This window comes from Macrobrachium nipponense, chromosome 12, assembly GCF_015104395.2.
Source record: "Macrobrachium nipponense isolate FS-2020 chromosome 12, ASM1510439v2, whole genome shotgun sequence".
In the NCBI taxonomy this organism is placed as follows: domain Eukaryota; kingdom Metazoa; phylum Arthropoda; class Malacostraca; order Decapoda; family Palaemonidae; genus Macrobrachium; species Macrobrachium nipponense.
In genome coordinates, this window is record NC_087205.1 from 46619134 (window position 1) to 46638099 (window position 18966).

The window sequence follows — 18966 nt, forward strand, 5'->3', positions numbered from 1 at the left end:
CAAAGTGGTTTTGCCATGACACTGCTAAAATAATTATCAATAATTAAAGCAACTTTCTTGAAAAATCTAAGAATCACGGTTTATGGTAAAGTCCACAAATGCACGTATAAATGCATTTGGCCCAGAAACTATACAAATTTAAAAAGGGTAGGGATACAAGGTATTTGAAAGAACATTCAGAATCGCCGTTGCATATTGCAAATGTACGAAGGCTTATGCAGTAAAATATCATGACAAGGTATCAACATAATTATTTCCAGTTACGCGGAGTTTCACCCTGCTGATAATTTAAGTACATACAAACGAATACTGTAGCTTCTAAAACCCGATACTGCCAAATCTGTTGTGACTAATTTGATTTGAAGTATTTCATCTCACTTGTCTCACAATATCTTTGTTCACGCAATGATCCAACCCTTTCTTCTTTGGTCTGAACCATCTCATCGTTTTCAAAAAAACAAAAGAGCACCTTCAGTCGATTAAGGTTAAGAAAAACTGCATCATGTACTTACGGCTATTATCCAGATGTTCATGCTTCGTGATGAAAGATGTATGTTTTCCTACGGCTGACTTGCCAACGACAAAATGGGTTTGATCGACGAGATCTCGGGATAGGACAAAGATAGGAGCGAAGCGGAGGGCGATGGAGGGAAAGGCAACGGTCGGGAGTCGGGGACGGAATGATGGACGACGCGTGGGTGTGACTGCATCTGTTATAGTATGTACATTCGCTCACCTTCCTCTGTCCACGCCCTTATACGCATTATTCTACACGGCATCAGTCGTCCCGCCCCGCTTCTGCCTCTGGATTTAGGTTTATCTATAACAGTGGTAACCGAATCTTTACAATGAATGACAAATTTGCTAATGCAGTACAATAAATAAATGTGACGGGAAAATTCACTGCATTTCGAAGTCCATTTTTTCATTAGAAAATTATGATAATCATTTTTATCTTTCATTTATCTTGACAACTGTATTAATTTACTGATGATGTTAGGTAACATATAGATAGAGAAGGGGTCTTGTTGGATTAGAATAAGACCTTTTTACTATTTTAATCGAATACGTTTACGATTTTAGTCACTATTACGTTCCTACATGACGTTCTACTGCTAATGTTGTAAATATTTTTCGTTTCCCATTTCTACTTCACATGTTCTTTCGATTTGTTGGCCTTCTCTTTGGCTTCTTCCCGTTTTAAACACAGAAAAAGAAAGTGATACCCATATAATTCGGTGATAGACTATACATACATAAAGTACACCTACAGTATTGTGTTGCGTAAGACAGAAAAAGTGGTTCGCCTCACTTTTTCTGTGTTCAGTGCTTTTCTAAATGTTAAACATTTCTTTCCATGTGTTTAGACAACATAAGGAAACCAAAGGGATACCTGTGCTATTCAGTGGAGTTCTATATATGCATTACACCTAACGTACTACGCATGTTTTTTGCAAGAGAAAGAAATAAAGATTCACTTTTTTGTGTACATAGTATATTCATACAGTACATATTGTTACACATATGGGAGAATAAGCTACCTAGTTTCCTTTTTCTTCAGGTTTTTAGTTTAAAGTGTAATGGTTGTTGTTTATAAGAATATTTAGTGTAAAAGGTGATTTGGTACTGACACGGTTGTTGAAGTAAGAGTATGGACTTGCTGCTTTGCATCTTGGTCTTCTTTTTCTTCTTCTTCTTGTTTCGATTATTAATCCCACCGTATAGCAGGATCGGCTACTCGAGTCAACTTTTTCCATCCATTTCGATTCCTTGCATCTTCTTCCCCCAATCCCACTTCACCCATATCCCTCCTCACCACATCCATCCATCTGATCTGCTGACGCCCCCCCCCCCCCCCCCCCCCCCCCTCCTCTTCCCCATCACTGGAATGCTCCTAGCTCTCTTGATTGGTTCCACCTCGTTCCTTCTTATTACAGGGCCGTAGTATCTCAAACAAGCTTCTCTAACCTTCTCCTTTACATTACATATGCCACACATTCTTCTCATATCTAGACTCTCCTCCCTCCTTTCCAGTAGTGACATTCCAGCAATCCATCTCACCATCCTCATCTCGGTTCTCTCCAACAGTCCTTCCTCTTTCCTCTTAAGTGCCCAAGTTTCTGCCCCATATAACAGTACAGGCCTGATAACTGTTTTGGGTCTGCTTTAGTTACATGACCAATACGATAATTCTTCACTCTTACCTGTAGGAAGAGGGAAAGGTGGTATTTTAGTACTGGAAGTAATATTCCATTTCTCGTCGCCAAGGTCGTTGGATGAAGGACAATAATAAAGCAATATCTTCTTGCTTGTGTTGATTGGCAAAGCTACATTAAAGGAGGCGGGTTAGTTGAATATACACAATACAAAATGCGTATAAAATTAAATCACAACAAACAAATGAGCATCAGCGCTCTATACACAATAACGAATCATATCTCACAGGCATACATGCGATAGAATTTACAAGATCGAAGCTTGTGTGTCAGACTCGATACTAATACAATAATAATTGGTTATATTTGCTTTTCCGCGCTTGTTACATAACGTCTTGCATACATGACAATTACTGCTTGGTAGAAGGGGAAAAACCCCACTGTCCCTCATACTCTATAGTGGTTGAACCTCTTCTGCTTGGTATCCCTACTCAAATGGTCAGCATGGTACTTATCTTTGGAATATGCTACACTCTTTGGGAGTATTCATTATCTTCAACAGGGGCACCGATACCATATTGGGTTAATAAAGTAGCTACGGTAGGGAGATCTACTTCATCGTCACATTCCCAAGAGGTAATATTTTCAGGCCTTTTCACAATTGCAGACCCTTCAACACCACAATCGCAAAGACAGGCGAATGTTGCCCCAGCTCGAGAACATCGAAAGCCTGCAATCTCGGCATATGGATAACTTCGAACGACGTCTTCAACCACTCAGTAATTCCTGCACGTAACACATTTAGTGGCCACTACTAAACAAGCATTTCTCTTCCTGAACTTATTTCCGGCAGACAAGTTCCCGAAAACTAACTTGCATGAGGAAATTGATGAAGCCATGGCGAGAGTGTGCACCTAAATATTCCGATGTTTCAAGAGTTAATATCTACCAAATCCCACAATCAAGCTTCCACGCCCCCCTGACACTATGAGTCATCAAAGATGCTCCCCTTTATCAAAATCACTGATTAAACAAGTTGTATCATGCCACCTGAAGCTATGAATCACGCTAAAGCCCGACCCACTTCCGAACGGTTATCTCAACCTCGTGATTAAACAAGTTATATCATGTAAAGGGTTAATCACACGATTAAACAAGCTGTATTATTTTCCAAACATGTTAATAAGGTACCCAGGCACCCACCATTTTCTTTTTCGCATGTCCCACCATCTTCCTACCACTACCACTACTGCCTCTTTTCAATGCATTGCCTCATGCTTCTAATCGTTTTTTAATAGCTGCATTCCTTAACATCCAATCTTTAACCTCTGCCATCTCAATTAAGTAGTGATAATTGGAAATATTATCAACATTGGTTTTTTTACACCTGTGAAATTCTCAAGCGATATCTACAATATTATAACCTGCAAGTGGATGAGGAGCTAAATCCCCTTCTTCATTCCATTCAATCGAGCTAGAATTTTGTAAGTGTTTAGCAAAAGCTGTTACGTGCGACTTTTGAGGTTCTTTAAATAATATTGGAATAATACCTATTAAATCGGGATTGCTTCTTTTGCGGCTAATATCCCCTTTAACTGTTTTCAACGTAATCGGAGCATTTACCCCACCCTCCCCAGCTACTTCAGCCACCTTGTCCATACCTTAGAATGAGGAGGTCCCGTGAATGATTTAGCCGCCATTAGAAATTTCACATTCATTTCAGCATGTCACTTACGGCTGTATCCAACTTACCATTACCTTCAAAGTTAGTATAATTATTATCAATATCATCACAAATCTCCTTTCTATTCATTAACCTATCAATATATTTTTCTTCTTAGTTACAGACGTTGTTTTCAAGGACACAAGATGAATTTCACGCCTACACTTTCTTAAGTGTTTAATGAATTTCTTAATTTGAGCTAGATTACCGCAAAGAAAATTTCTAAAAATTTCTGATATGGTAGCCACAAAAGCACCGTTTAAGAAGATAGGAATGACTTTACTTCTCTCGCTGGGTGATGAACATGTGATGAATAAAATAAAGTTTTTATTTTTATGTATTTAAGGTTGTTTACGGTTCATATCCGTCCAATTTAAAAATTGAATTTTATTATTTTTTCTTCCTGCTTCTCAGAATAGTGATATGATATGTTTGTGGTAGAATTGTAGGAATTAATTCTTCACGGTAGAAGAGCCCCTTTATTTCTTCACTGGCTAAATCTTCCAAGAAGTATATGACAGGATTTTGTGATGTATCCACTTTTCGGATTTAAAAATTTCCAGAGTATTTTAAATAGTATATCCCCTTCTAAAAACTGCGCTCTAATGCTCATCCGCTATACGTACAACATCTCCAACATTCAAGATTGAACTGGTGAGTGGATTAACGAGAACAGCATTTTTAATTTTTATACATACTCTAGCGGTTAATGCGTGAACTTGTTGAGGGGTGCGTTCCTTTCCCAAACTTCTGACACTATGAGTTATTAAAGACGCTCCCCTTTATCACAAATATAGTTGTATTCCTTAACATCCAATCTTTAACCCCCGCCATCTTCACATACGGTTAATACCCGTTTCACACCTCGATATCTGAACCGTAGCATCAACAGCTAAGAGAGCGATTTATGGGTGTGACTTATTCACACCACAGGTCATCCACATATACATAACCGATTTGTAAACCGTAGCAGAGATTTGCAAACCGTATTCACATACGATTAATACTCTTACCCGTCATTAGTCCATTCTCAATCGTTATACGTGCACCATACCTTTTCTCTTGGCTGGATCGTTAAACGTCCACCGTCACTATCCAGTGAGTATCATCTTAACCACTTTCGTTTTCTTGAACATGTAGTGTAGCGAATACCAAACGGTAAAAAGCAATAAGATTCATGTGTATAACGTATAAGTGTTCATATAAAAAATAATGCGCCACTTGGAAGAAGAATATATTACACAGCCATTATTTCCCTCTTTCAGATATGGGAAATAGCAAAAGTAGTGAATTATCCGCCGGTGATGTAGTATCCACCCAGGTCAGGAAACATTACTACTATGGAATCGGGGCCCCCAACTCAATTATTAGGAAGGTTAAAACGGATCAAGACCGTGAAGAGGATGCAACAACTCCCACTGGGGACCCTCAACAAAGCAATCCTGTACATGCTTCATCGGATTTCCCTGCTTCCCCACCGCCGCCGCCGCCCATGACTGAGAATAAACAAGTGTCACAACCCGTCACGGATGAACCACCTGGTCAAGGTATGTAAATCCCACACGATATATTTATTTAATAATAGTTCCCGAGTCCATAGAAACATGCACTCTTTTTCCCCGTTTTCCTGTTTTATTGTTTCAAATGCATTTGCAAATGTATACAAAAATCAATGGGTAGGGTAAAAAATACGTGAATATTTATTCACAACGATTTGTTTACGATATAAAAGACAGTGTACACATTTTTGCATAGATTCAATACATTAATCATTGTTAGACTGCCTCATCACGCATCCCAATATAATGTCTGCATGTATCCTTATGATAACTCGAATATTTCGAAACGTGTTTAAGAGAAAACGACGAAGACGTCCTAGTTTACCGCTTCCGTTCACAGGGGATTAATTCTCACATGCCATCCTGAAATAAGTAAAAATGTGATATGATTCGAGATGTGATATATATACATATATACGATATATTATTAATAGAATGTGAATGAGGTAATATAAAAAAAACAAAAGAAAAATGCAGTTACCTCGGTTTTTTAAGATGCAAAGACATTCCTTGTATGTAATGGCACGCTTACCCCCTGATCTCCAGTGTGAACATTCAAACTTTTTCAAAAATTTTAAATGTTATTCTGTTATCCATTTATTGTTACCTCTTAAACGAGTGAATGAGAATACATTTTGCATTAAAGACAATACTTTTTTCGCGCCGCGGTGACCCACGCAATGAACAAAAAATGTAACGTAAAGACCGCATTTGTACGATTTATCCGGTTGTATCTGTTTTATTATTCGATAGATGCTATAGTCAGGATGTGCTTATAAAAAATTAGAGAAGATATAAAAACTAAAGGTTTAATTCTAATTTTTGGTAGGGTAAATAATCCTACTTCATCCTAGGCGAGCACACCTAATTATTTAACGCGATCACCGAGTGAACCTTTTAAACTTATTTCAGTTTCTTTCATATCCATTCCATTTAACCTCTAACATCACACAGAATAACCGTACCCGAATCCACCGTTAAAATACCCTTCGTATCCCCGAAAAGTAAAATAACACAGAGGTCCGGAGTGCCCGTACCCAACCTGATCGATATTCGCAGGTTTGCCGGAATTTCCACGGACATTGAATCTTCAACATCTTCCACAACAAAATTAAAATAGTAAATAGCTCTACCACTTTTAAAACTATCATAAGTGATTAGATTCTCACACCGCCACCCCCTATACTTTTATGTATCTCATGAAATAATTGCGTGATGGTATTAGGGAAACCACATTAAATATTATATACAGTATTCCCATTAACGAAAGATTTAAAATATAGGCTATTAGCCGCGTAATTACCCAAAAATGTTTGCATATTAATCATGGCCAATGTGATTTTTTCGGGTATGCAACTGTTAAAAGGTTGATCAATTAAAATCCATTTTTCATTTTGTCCAATAACGTATGTTTTATATAAAGTCTTATCAAATATATATTGTATAGGATTAACTGCTAAAGCCTCATTTAAAGCCGACATGGTGTAAAATGCGGGGTAACTCTATCGATCAATAATTTAGCTTTTTCTATATTTATCTCATTTTAATGCCCATCAGTAAGGGCACCCGTCACCCAGTTATTATTCGCTAATTCAAGTCTAAGCGTCAGGTCAAATGAATCCAGTAATACATGTCTATAGTCGCTATATCCAAAAGAATCGGAAAATGCGTATGCACACCCGGAGTTTTAATGTTGCTCATAACCCGTGACTCCCACCTACTGGTTTGAGCGAATGTATTGGGCGTAAATTGATGAGTTACTCCATGTGTTACATGATAATCATCATATAAAAACCCTGCCCGACCGTTGGTAGGTAACACTGAGTGGTTTATCATTTTAAGCATTTTGATATATGATTGATAGTTAAATACCGGGCTGGATTCCACTAACTTTTCGTCAAAAAAATAGAAACATATTTAATTAATGTATTACTTATAACATTAACGAAGGCCACATGCGTATCATCCTCTAGTTGTATGCCACCTCTATGTAATGTGATATTTGATTCTAAAGCTATACTTGACAAATCTAAGAAAGAACCTGCCACCCCATTAACGCAAAATTCTATATATTTATCGGTTAGAATTTGATTAACGGAAATATTGTTAGGTGTAAAATCTAGTCTTTCCTTCGAATCAATTGAAATTTCAATAATTCTACTTCTATTAACATTCGGGAACGATTCTGATATACCCGCAATATACGAAGAAATAGGAACTTGATTACCAGTTCCGGGTACATTAGGAACTGCACTAGCCATATTTTGTGTTTATATATAAATTTAGATGAAGGGTAGAACATGTGCGTAACCGGCGATTGTCAATTGATGAATGAGTTACAAAAGATCGTACACGTCCTTATTATATTTACTTCTAGATTTAACGCTTATACTCTTCCTCTTCCTTCGTTTTTTCTTTCCTCCGAAACTCGACCGTCTAACTAATCATTTCACTGTTTTCCTTCATTTCCTCCGTCTTCTTCCGGTACTGCTTAAAATTCGTTGTCCGTAGTTTTGAGGACTCTTATACCTTTTCGCTTTATGGATTCTTTTAAAGGTAAACCATCATTTACCATATCAGATAACAGAGATCTGCCGAACTCTTTAACTGAAAGTTTCGCAACATTAAATAGAAAAGGAAGCACTTTACGTGCGATACCACTTACAGCAGAAAACAGACTACTACCTCTTCTATGCCCCGGATAGAAAGCGGAAATATCCTCAAATCCGGCCCCTCTTCTTAAAGGGTCTGATAAAAATAGTTTTTTTTTAATTCCGCCTCTGAAGGAGGCGTGAATATCACTCTCATTATATTTTTTACAGTACTTTTATACTCTGAAAATAATTTAAGCAGAGCTTCATTCACACGTTCCAGTTGACTCGAGGGTGTGATCACGAATATGGAATGTCAAGGGTGAACATTGAATTACATACACATCTACCCATCTGTTTATACAAAACTACTCATCTATTTTTATCGAGGTTTTATACGGAGCAGGCAGGTAACACTCGAGTCTTTAGTGAAATGTAAAAGATGTCCATTTTGATCCGTGATAATAATTGAAATCTGGTCCAAGATGTTCGTGTTCACCAATTTGTAGACTGTATTATGTATTCCTTTTCCTCTACCACTTTCTAAAGTAAAACAGTCCAATATATTGAATAGTCTCCCACCAAAAATCGTTGATTGAACTATATCAGTATACACATATATATAATCTACCACGCAATTATCAGGAAGGGAATCAATGGAAACGTGTTCATTCAATTCATCCCCTCCATACATTTCATAACCAGTGTTAATTTGAATACCTAATAATTTCGCAGCTTTTCCGCTAAATTTGACATATATTTTTTTAACGTTCCCGGTTCTCAATTTTCCTCTCTTGATATGTGGTATAGGAATTCTTTAAATCTTGATCGCAATGAAATATACCGTTACTATTAAAATAATTTATGAAATTATCACCGTAATAAACTTTCAAATAGTCCTAAACATCCTTATTAATAGTTCTCACAAGCCTCTTCATGGTCCCTGCTAACATTGCTATTCTCGGTCTATACAAATATGCGCGCACATCACGTTTATGGCACTCTGTAATAAATTCGAGAGTGAATAAATAATCTTTTGATAATATAGCGTAATAAGTACCCGGGAACATGATCGAAGCTAAACCTACTTCATATTCAACCCCGTTAGGTAATAATATAGGTGTAGGTATTCTGTTTGCAAATTTTGACAGTGAATTTTTGGTATACGTGTCCAAACATCTGAGACTGCTCAAATATATGGTGTTCACCAGCCATGCCCGTCAAATACTACCAGGGGTATATTTCACGTACGGTGTTTATAAAGAAAGAGTGTGATAGTTTTTATCTAGGTCTTATATGCAGAGTGCATGATACAACCCCATTTTTAATAAACATTATTTCTTCACCTTTCTGATCCCATACGCCGATTGTAATGTAATCCAATACGTCAATGGTATTTAAAGGTTTAAAATGGCGTTATGTGGACCTTTAAACTGTGCACATTCTAACGTGAAACAGTCTAAGATGCTAACCATATTATTGCCCAATGTGGTAGGTTGAACGATATCCGAATACATGTAAACGTATTCAACACATTGATCTTTTATAAATATATTTCTACTGCGATGAGGTCTCAACGTACCCGAATTGTACATTATATACCTCACCCTTTCATTGAAACCGAGTATATTGGCTGCTTTTTCACTGAATTTAATAGTAATTGAATCAATCGTATCAACTTATGCCACTCCTGCATTGATATGTGGAATTCTCTGCATATCATCATTTCACGAGAATAAACCATTCCCATGGATAGCTCCGTGAATATGCTCACCGTAAAATATGGATAATTGTTCAATAATTTCCGTATTAAGCGCTCTAGTCATTGCATTCAAATCCTCCCCCCCCCCCACCCAACAAACCCAAAACAGACTTATAAATAAAAGCATAAATGTGTTTCCCCGTAGACTCGTTATAGATCACGTTAAATTGAATGGTAAAATCATCGTCACCAGGTTTAACGGTGTAGTATATTTTCGGGAGAATGACTCCCACCACACCCATTTCATATTTTACTTCTTCTGATAATGATATAAGGGTGTATAACCTGTTGGTAAATTTACACGCTCGATTTTCGGGAAATGTACCCATACATGCACTACTATTCACATATATGATGTGATCACTACACATGTTGAACGTAGACTGTGTGTATAATAGCGTTTATTGGGTTAATATATGCACGTCTTAAAAACCTGTGTTTATGTTTTCACTCTCAATATTCATGAAAACGTGTTTTTTTTTTTTTTTTGCAGATTGCCATGTCAAAGAAAGCACCCATCCCCCTTGTGAAACCTCCATGCGCAACGGATCATCCACTGGTCATAGTACATATTATTACTATTAATATTGTTGTTATTACTATCAGTATTATTATTGGTATTATTCATTTTGCACCCTTTATAACACGCTTGCTTCAATTTTTATTCAACATGCTCTTTACAAATTCCTTTGTCGATGTCTTCCTATTCGATGATTCGATGGGGAGTAGTGAACAATCTCGTGTTGGAGGAGCCGGAAAGGGATCTCCAGTAACTAGGGAAAGAACAGAGGGAGACAAGGTGGTCAACACCATTCATTATTCGGCTGTGGTAGGGTCGCATATTGACGTGGCAACGAAGCTAAGTAGTAGCATAGCCCAATTACGGGATGATGTGGTGAGCACGTTCCTTGAAAGAGGAATTCGATCGGATATGCTCTACTTATGCATTATTATCGCTAGTGTGAGAATGTTAGGAGATAAAAATGAAACAAATTCCTTCTATATATGTACACCACCCGTCCTAACTACGATTGATTGGAGGAGGCTATTGAGTATGTAGCTAATAACCTTGAAGAGAGACTCAATCATAGTGAAGGTTCGGGTTGGTGTATTACCTTGCTGGATATGTTTGAATTTCATATCACACAACGTAAGTTAGTGAATATTAATAACTTTAAGGCCTATCCCAAGGGAGTCCGTGGCAGACTTCAGGTTGTTAATATTCACTCCGGGTACAACTGCGTTATTACAGCGTTAGAAGTGTACAGGATCCATACACTCTCTATATGGATCCTGGAAGCGTACGTTGTACTCCGAGATAACCCTCTCGCACGTGTTGACAACCTCTCTTGGACTTAACGACCAGAATGAGGAGGGGACAATTTAATATCAAACACTCGCCAAATATGCCGTTGACCCATAACTCTTTCAAAACATTGGAAAAGGGGAACAACCTCAACATTTAAGTTTATAAATTGTGTGAATTAGTCATGGAGAAACAGCAGAAAAAACATTGGACAGTACATCTAGCGAGGAAAGGTGGTAACCCCCAAAGCCTTCAGCTGGTAACCTTGTTGTTAATCACTGACTGCCATGTCGCGTTGATTAAAGATATGTTGGCATTCGTGAAGGTGTTTTTATATGGGTTCAAGCAGGGGAGGGGTGGGCACACGGGTGGTATGTTACAATTGTTTGACATTTTTCAATAGTTTCACCATCCGTGATGCTCACACTCAGGCATGTACTGCTTGAACCAATGTTGAATACCCAGATCCTGGCCAATTTAAACAGTTTACCAAGGTTAAAGCTCTGCGCTTTCCTTGATTTTGAGGCGTATAATATTTAACTGAATGCCGAAGACGATCCGAGAATTGTAGCAAAGCAGAAAGCTTATGCTTACTGCTATGTGACAGTTGATGGTAGAACAGGTGAATATTGTACGCATAGACTAGGTTATGAAGAAAAATGTGTTGATTTTTTGCAGAACATGAGCCAGGAATGGGCACTATTGCATGAGTGAATGCAAAGGCATCAATTGCATATGACCTCTGAATCCACCCATAAGTTTGAAGAGGGCACTCATTGCAGGGGATGTAACGTCGAATTCAATGCCAGGGTTATGAAAGTGCGACTTCAGGCACATTTCGTGGCACGGGACAACTTTGTGTGTGCACTGTGTCATCAATGGAATTTTAATATGAAGTTTAAGGAGATAACTTTAACAGTGTTAGTACATAATTAGTCCTATGACATTGCACTGGTATTGAAAGAGGCGGAGACCAAGTATGACTTTAAAATCCTAAAACGTGAGGGTAGTAAATTTTACTCGGCTAGATCAGGCAATCTTAGATTAGTGGATGGCAACAACATGATTAGAGGGACCCTTTCCAGTCTCGTATCGAGTCATATAAAACAGAAAGTTTCCCTCGAAATCACTTGTCAGTTGTTATCTAAGTACTCTAAGGATTGCCTCAATTTAGTTTTGGATACGGGTAAACAGTACTACCCTTACACTAATGTTATGGGTTTCCATGTCCTGCGAAAGCCTGGCATCCCTTCCAAGGAGTGTTTCAATTCAGAGCTTACGGGGGAAACCCTATCCAGCGAGGGATACGCACACATGGTCAAGATTAGGAACGCTGCAAATTGTGGCAATCTTTTAGATTACACCATTTTGTATTTGTCAATGGGTGTGGGATTATTAGCTGACATCTATTTAGCCTGAAGAAATGCAGAATTTGCTCAATTTAGATTAGACCCCGCCCATTATCTGACTTCTACCTCTCTCTCACTTGACGATTTTCTACGTTCTTCTAAAATCCTTCTCTCCCTCATTTCTAATGGTGAACTTTATCAATTAATCTGTAAAAATATCCGGGGTGGTTTTTGTAGTTTAGTTCGAAGACGGTCTGTAGCCAAGAATCCAGAGTTAAATCCCAGTTTTAAGGTTGGTGATCCTCAATTGTATATATTGTACATTGATTTCACCAGCTTGTATCCCATAGTTATGAGCAAATACAAAATGCCCTTGGGTGAAATAACTGAACTTCCCCCTGCCGAATTTGAACGTTTTGTCACTTGTCATATTACTGCCATTGATTCACAGGGTGAATATGGTTATTTTCTCCTTCTTGATACTTAATGAGTTAGCAGGGATGTTGCTCTACGGACAGACGATCTCCCTCTCGCCATTCATCGCATGAATGTAACTCACCAGGATCTATCTCCCTATAGTAAAAACCTGCTGAATAAGTTCAGTTTTGAAGCTGCCCAAGAAAAATGTCAAATTGATGGGTACGCATCCATCAATGCATAATCACTTGATCTACTTTCCCTTATTACAAACACTGATAAGACTCGGTCTAGAAGTTAATGTAATAAGGAAAGTGTACAAATTCAAACAGGATTTTTATTTGAGGGAATATATCCTGGAGAATGCCAAGAGGCCAGCTAAAGAGTCTGATCCGGACAAGAGGAACACCAACAAAATCATAATGAATGGTCTTTTTGGTGTGACAATTAAAAATTCATTAAATTATTCCACTATAACTATTGTTATCACCGATGAACCCTCTCTCCTAAGGAATGTGTCCAAACATACGTACAAGTCTGGAAAAACTCAGTAATGGGAGGTACATTGTGAACCATTGCAAAGAGTCTGTTATGGCTGAATCCCCGATTTACATCGGTTTCAGTTTACTTGACATGGCGAAGGACATGACATTCTTCGAAAGCTCTACAGTGAAAGAGTTCAACTCCTTTATACCGACACTGACAGCTTGATCTTCTCCCTTGCGACTGATAACCTCAATTGTGAATTGAATGAGGTTCTTAAACCCTATATGGACTTGAGTAATTTCCCGAAAACTCACGAATCGTATGATGTGTCACATAAGGGGGAACTCGGATTAGTCAAGGTTGAAATGGGAACTGAACTCATGAGAGAATTCATCAGTGTCAAACCTAAGGTTTATTCATATCTAACTGAAAATAGCCGTAGTAATACCTTGAAAGGTATACAAAGATGCCGGCAAAATACCATTCCGCATGAACAGCATTGAGTAGTGATCGAGAAGAATGAGATCACATATACTCGTGTACACAGTTTGCAAAAAGTAGGAGGTACGATGTGTCATACGAGCCATCGAAAGGTGTCTCTATGTCCTTTAGAGGATAAGAGATAGTATGTGACACCATATGAATCGTTGGCATATGGCCATCCAAACGTTGGGGTGGAGGATATGGCCATGGCCATCCAAACGTTGGGGTGGAGGAGAGGGCGGAGGGTGTAGTGGAGAAGAAGGAGCTAGAGGTGACAAAGGGACTGGTGCCAGCAGCACCCTCTATGTTTAACATTCCACCTGCTATGCCTAGCACCTCAAGAATTCCTGCTCCTCCTCCATTCCTACACCCACCTTCACATCATTTCCTAGAGTGTTTATAAGCCCTCTAGAATGGCTTATATATATATAATATATGAGATACTATACTATATATATATATATATTATATATATATATATATTAATAATATTATTATATATATAGATAATCGCATACATGCATACAATATTATAATATACTATTATATATAATTAATATATATGGATATAATATATATATATATATACAATACTTACAATACAAAGATAATAAAATATGTAAAATACAAAATAACTATATATATATATCATATATATTATATATACTATATATATATATATATATATATAATATACATATATATATACATATATATATATATATATATATATATATTATATATATATAGTAAGAAGGAAAAACCCCATTGTCCCTCAACACCTAGGTGCTAATCCCCAGGTAGTCAATTTTTCTACCTGGAGATAAGACTTTCTACCAGGAGATAAGCACCTAGGTGTGAAATTTCACACCTTTTAATGAGGTGTTAATTACTTTTCACACATTTAGGTGTGAAAACTGACCATAAAGGTGTGAATATGACAAATAGGTGTGAATTTCACAGGTTCCCACGGTCGTTTTGGTGCCGTGCAAAACTCTACGGGGATGAAAACCCTGATTTCAAGCCTAACCCTAAAACTCCTCATACTCTATGTGAGGTAGAAACCCTGATTTCACACCAACCCCAAAACTACTCATACTCTATGGGAGGTAAAAATCTTGATTTCAACCCTAACCCTAAACTCCTCATACTCTACGGGAGGTAAAAACCCTGATTTCAACCCTAACCCCAAAACTCCTCATACTCTCTGGGAGGTAAAAACCCTGATTTCAACCCTAACCCCAAAACTCCTCATACTCTTTGGGAGGTAAAAACCCTGATTTCAACCCTAACCCCATAGGACCTCATACCCTATGGGAGGTAAAAACCCTGATTTCAACCCTAACCCCAAAGTTCCTCATAGCCTACGTAGGTAAAAAAAAAAAAAAACCTTGCTTCTGCTCATGTACGGACATAAGATGTGATCTGTCATTGCCTAGGCAGCGACTTCCACCTGGTGCCACCCCAAGTGCTGCATCAACATTTTTGGAGCTCATTTGTCTCCGAGTGAGCTAATGCTGAATCTGTCATTTTAAGACCCCGCTTGTTTCCATTGGAGTCAAAATGATTCCTTCATTTCATGTTCCTGGATAGCTAAATACATTAAAAGAGATAAATCCTTTGTTAAAAGAAACTGGAACAAAAATCCATATGACTGTCATTGTGAAAAGAGTGTGAATCTTGGAAGGCCTGAAGTCCTTTCTCAGGAGTCAAAAGACATCATAGCTGTGGCAGTGGGTAGACCAAGAAAGTTTTTACGTAAATTGGTGCTTGAACTAGAAACAAAAATGGGAAAGAAGAGAAGTTATAGTGCTGTATATCATGAGTTGAAAAAATCTGGTATCAAGCCATTTCATGTTATCAGCAAGCCCGACATCACTCAGCAACAGAGAGAAAATCGTGCTTGGTTATCTCCATCTTCGTTCTCCATAGAAAGCATCCTCTTCTTTTTGTGAACTTCAGCAACATTCTTGGAACCCATGGCTAACAACGTAAGTAATTATGTTCACACGCAACACAATAAAGTAACTTACAGTACAACGAAAGTGAAATCACTAACACGAATTTACGTTAACAAACAAAATATATGTGAACGAACGAATTCCAGTGTTTACGATAACACTGCCGCAAAAAATGGTCAAGAAACGGCAATACATAGAGGCATGATGCTGACCAATAGGAGAGTAGGATCTTACGGTGGTGACTAGCATCAGGAACCAATGGGAGAGCGGGAGGATGGCGGCGAGTCTACTCAGTTGGCGGCACGCGAGTTTTAAAATTGTTTTCGGTGGTCTGGGCGAATCTCGGACTTTACCCTCTCGCAACCTGAATTACTTTCGTATACAGAATAAAAAAAATCTTCGTCTTTGCTTTCGCAACTTGGATTTTTCGTAAGTAGGGACTTTTGTATGTCGAGGTTCCACTGTATATATATAATATATATATATATATATATATATATATATATATATATATATATATATATATATATATATATATATATATATATATATATATACACACACACATACAGGGTGTTTTGAAATTAGAGGCCCCCCTCTACAGCATAAACTAAGATTGATAGGGACAAAAACAAAAGTTATTCAGAACAGGTATTTATTGAAGTTTTTCTCTGAGTATTTAATATTTTGTTTGGCCTCCATCTGCCTGTACCACAGCCTGCATTCTTGAGGGGTATGATTTCGGCAAATCACAAAAAAGCTGAGACTCAAACTCTCTTCACAGGTCTTCGAGGCTTGGTATACCATCATAGTTCACTGTGCATGCTTGAACACGATCCTTTAAGACACTACCAATGTTTTCACATACATTAAGGTCAGGGGAGCTACCTGGAAACTCATTTGATGAGAAGAAATCGATACCACTGTTTCGAAGCAACTCCTGTGTCTGAAGAGCCTTGAAACATGGTGCCTTATCATGCAAAAATGTGACTTCTTCAACAGATAACACATTTTCAGGATCTTTGAGGAAAGGAAATACTCCACCAGTAAGCACAGTTTCTCTGAAGTATCCACTTTTCCATGACTGTCCTTTTTCTTTGATGATCCACATTAAGCATTTGGCTATGAAACAGAGAAAAATTCCCAAACATTCAGGAAATTTCACAACTTGGAGATAGTGCATGTCATCGCTGATATCATCCAACTTTGCAGCCCGAATGATGTCATTTTAATGATTTGGCTTCCTGACTGTGTAAATGAAGAATTCATCTGATGCGGCAACATAGAGAAAGTCAGCTTCATCCTAATCTTTAAGAAATGAACCACAAAACCACGCACGGTTTTCTGTCTGTTGCTGAGTGATGTCGGGCTTGCTGATAACATGAAATGGCTTGATACCAGATTTTTTCAACTTCTCTTCTTTCCCATTTTTGTTTCTAGTTCAAGCGCCAATTTACGTAAAGACTTTCTTGGTCTACCCACTGCCTCAGCTATGATGTCTTTTGACTCCTGAGAAAGGACTTCAGGTCTTCCAAGATTCACACTCTTTTCACAATGACAGTCATATGGATTTTTGTTCCAGTTTCTTTTAACAAAGGATTTATCTCTTTTAATGTATTTAGCTATCCAGGAACATGAAATGAAGGAATCATTTTGACTCCAATGGAAACAAGCGGAGTCTTAATATGACAGATTCAGCATTAGCTCACTCAGAGACAAATGAGCTCAAATAATGTTGATGCAGCACTTGGGGTGGCACCAGGTGGAAGTCGCTGCCTAGGCAAAGACAGATCACGTCTTATGTCCGTACATGAGCAGAAGCAAGGATCTGGTTTTGGGTTGATTTTATGGGCGTGATAATGAGCTGTGTATGACGTCACGCACCTGTTCCAGTGCAATGAACTTGTGACGAATCAATTATGTCATATTATGGGGAGTGTCTTGTGAGAAAGTTTGTGCTTGTGTACGTACGAGCTGTTTCCCCTACATAATGGGAAGGTAAGATAACTAGGTCGGAGAAGCACCCAAATGGGAGAAGAGGCCTTGTGTTAATGGCCATACAGAGTTGTATTTTAATTAAGTGTTAGTGCTCACAGCTGAAATGGGTAAGCGTACTTTTAAGCCCGAGTTTGGCTTTGCCTTTTTATATTTTAAATCTTTATTCCGGAAATGTCCTTTTCCATATGACTTTTTGATTTGTCATTTTGGTTTACTTGTAATTTATTTATGCGTGATCTTTTTCCTTTACTTTAACAGACGTTTCTGGCATCTTCAATGGAAACTTACATGATAGTTCCTTGGAAATGGTGTGGGGAGACTATGACTTTTCTCGTTACCTATTTTATGACTAAACTAATGTTAGTTATTGTAGAGAAAGAGGTGGCCGAGTTTGGTTTGATCCCTAGGGTTATTTGAGTTTTCTGATTGAATAACAGCGGTGAATTATTTGGATTTTGAATTTAAATTATTCAGTTAACCATATGTTTCTATGAGAATTTGATTTATTCAGTTAATCCTTTTATATGTATATATATATATATATATATATATATATATATATATATATATATATATATATATATATATATTTACATATATATACATGCATATATAATAATATATATCTATATTTTATTATATATATATATCGTTAAAACAATACATAATTTATTTATTTATTTATAATAATATATAATATATATATATATATAGAAAGACTAGTTAAGGAGGTATCAAGCCCTACAGATATCAACAAGGTGGAGAGGTAAAGGCATGTCTCAGCGTAGTACATAATTTATTGCCGACGTTTCACATCACTTCGATGCATTTTCAAGGCTGGGAATGATAAAAAATATAAACATACAAGACTCGTCACTGATAAAAACACGTATAATATTTACAATAATTTTTACATTTTAAATGTTTTTAGTGTTCAATTTTTAAATTTTAAATATTATACGGTGTTTTATCAGTGACGAGTCTTGTATGTTTATATTTTTTTATCATTCCCAGCCTTGAAAATGCATCGAAGTGATGTGAAACGTCGGCAATAAATTATGTACTACGCTGAGACATGCCCTTGTTTACCTCTCCACTTGTGATTATATATATATAATATATATATATATATATATAATATATATATATATATATATATATATAAGCGAATACCA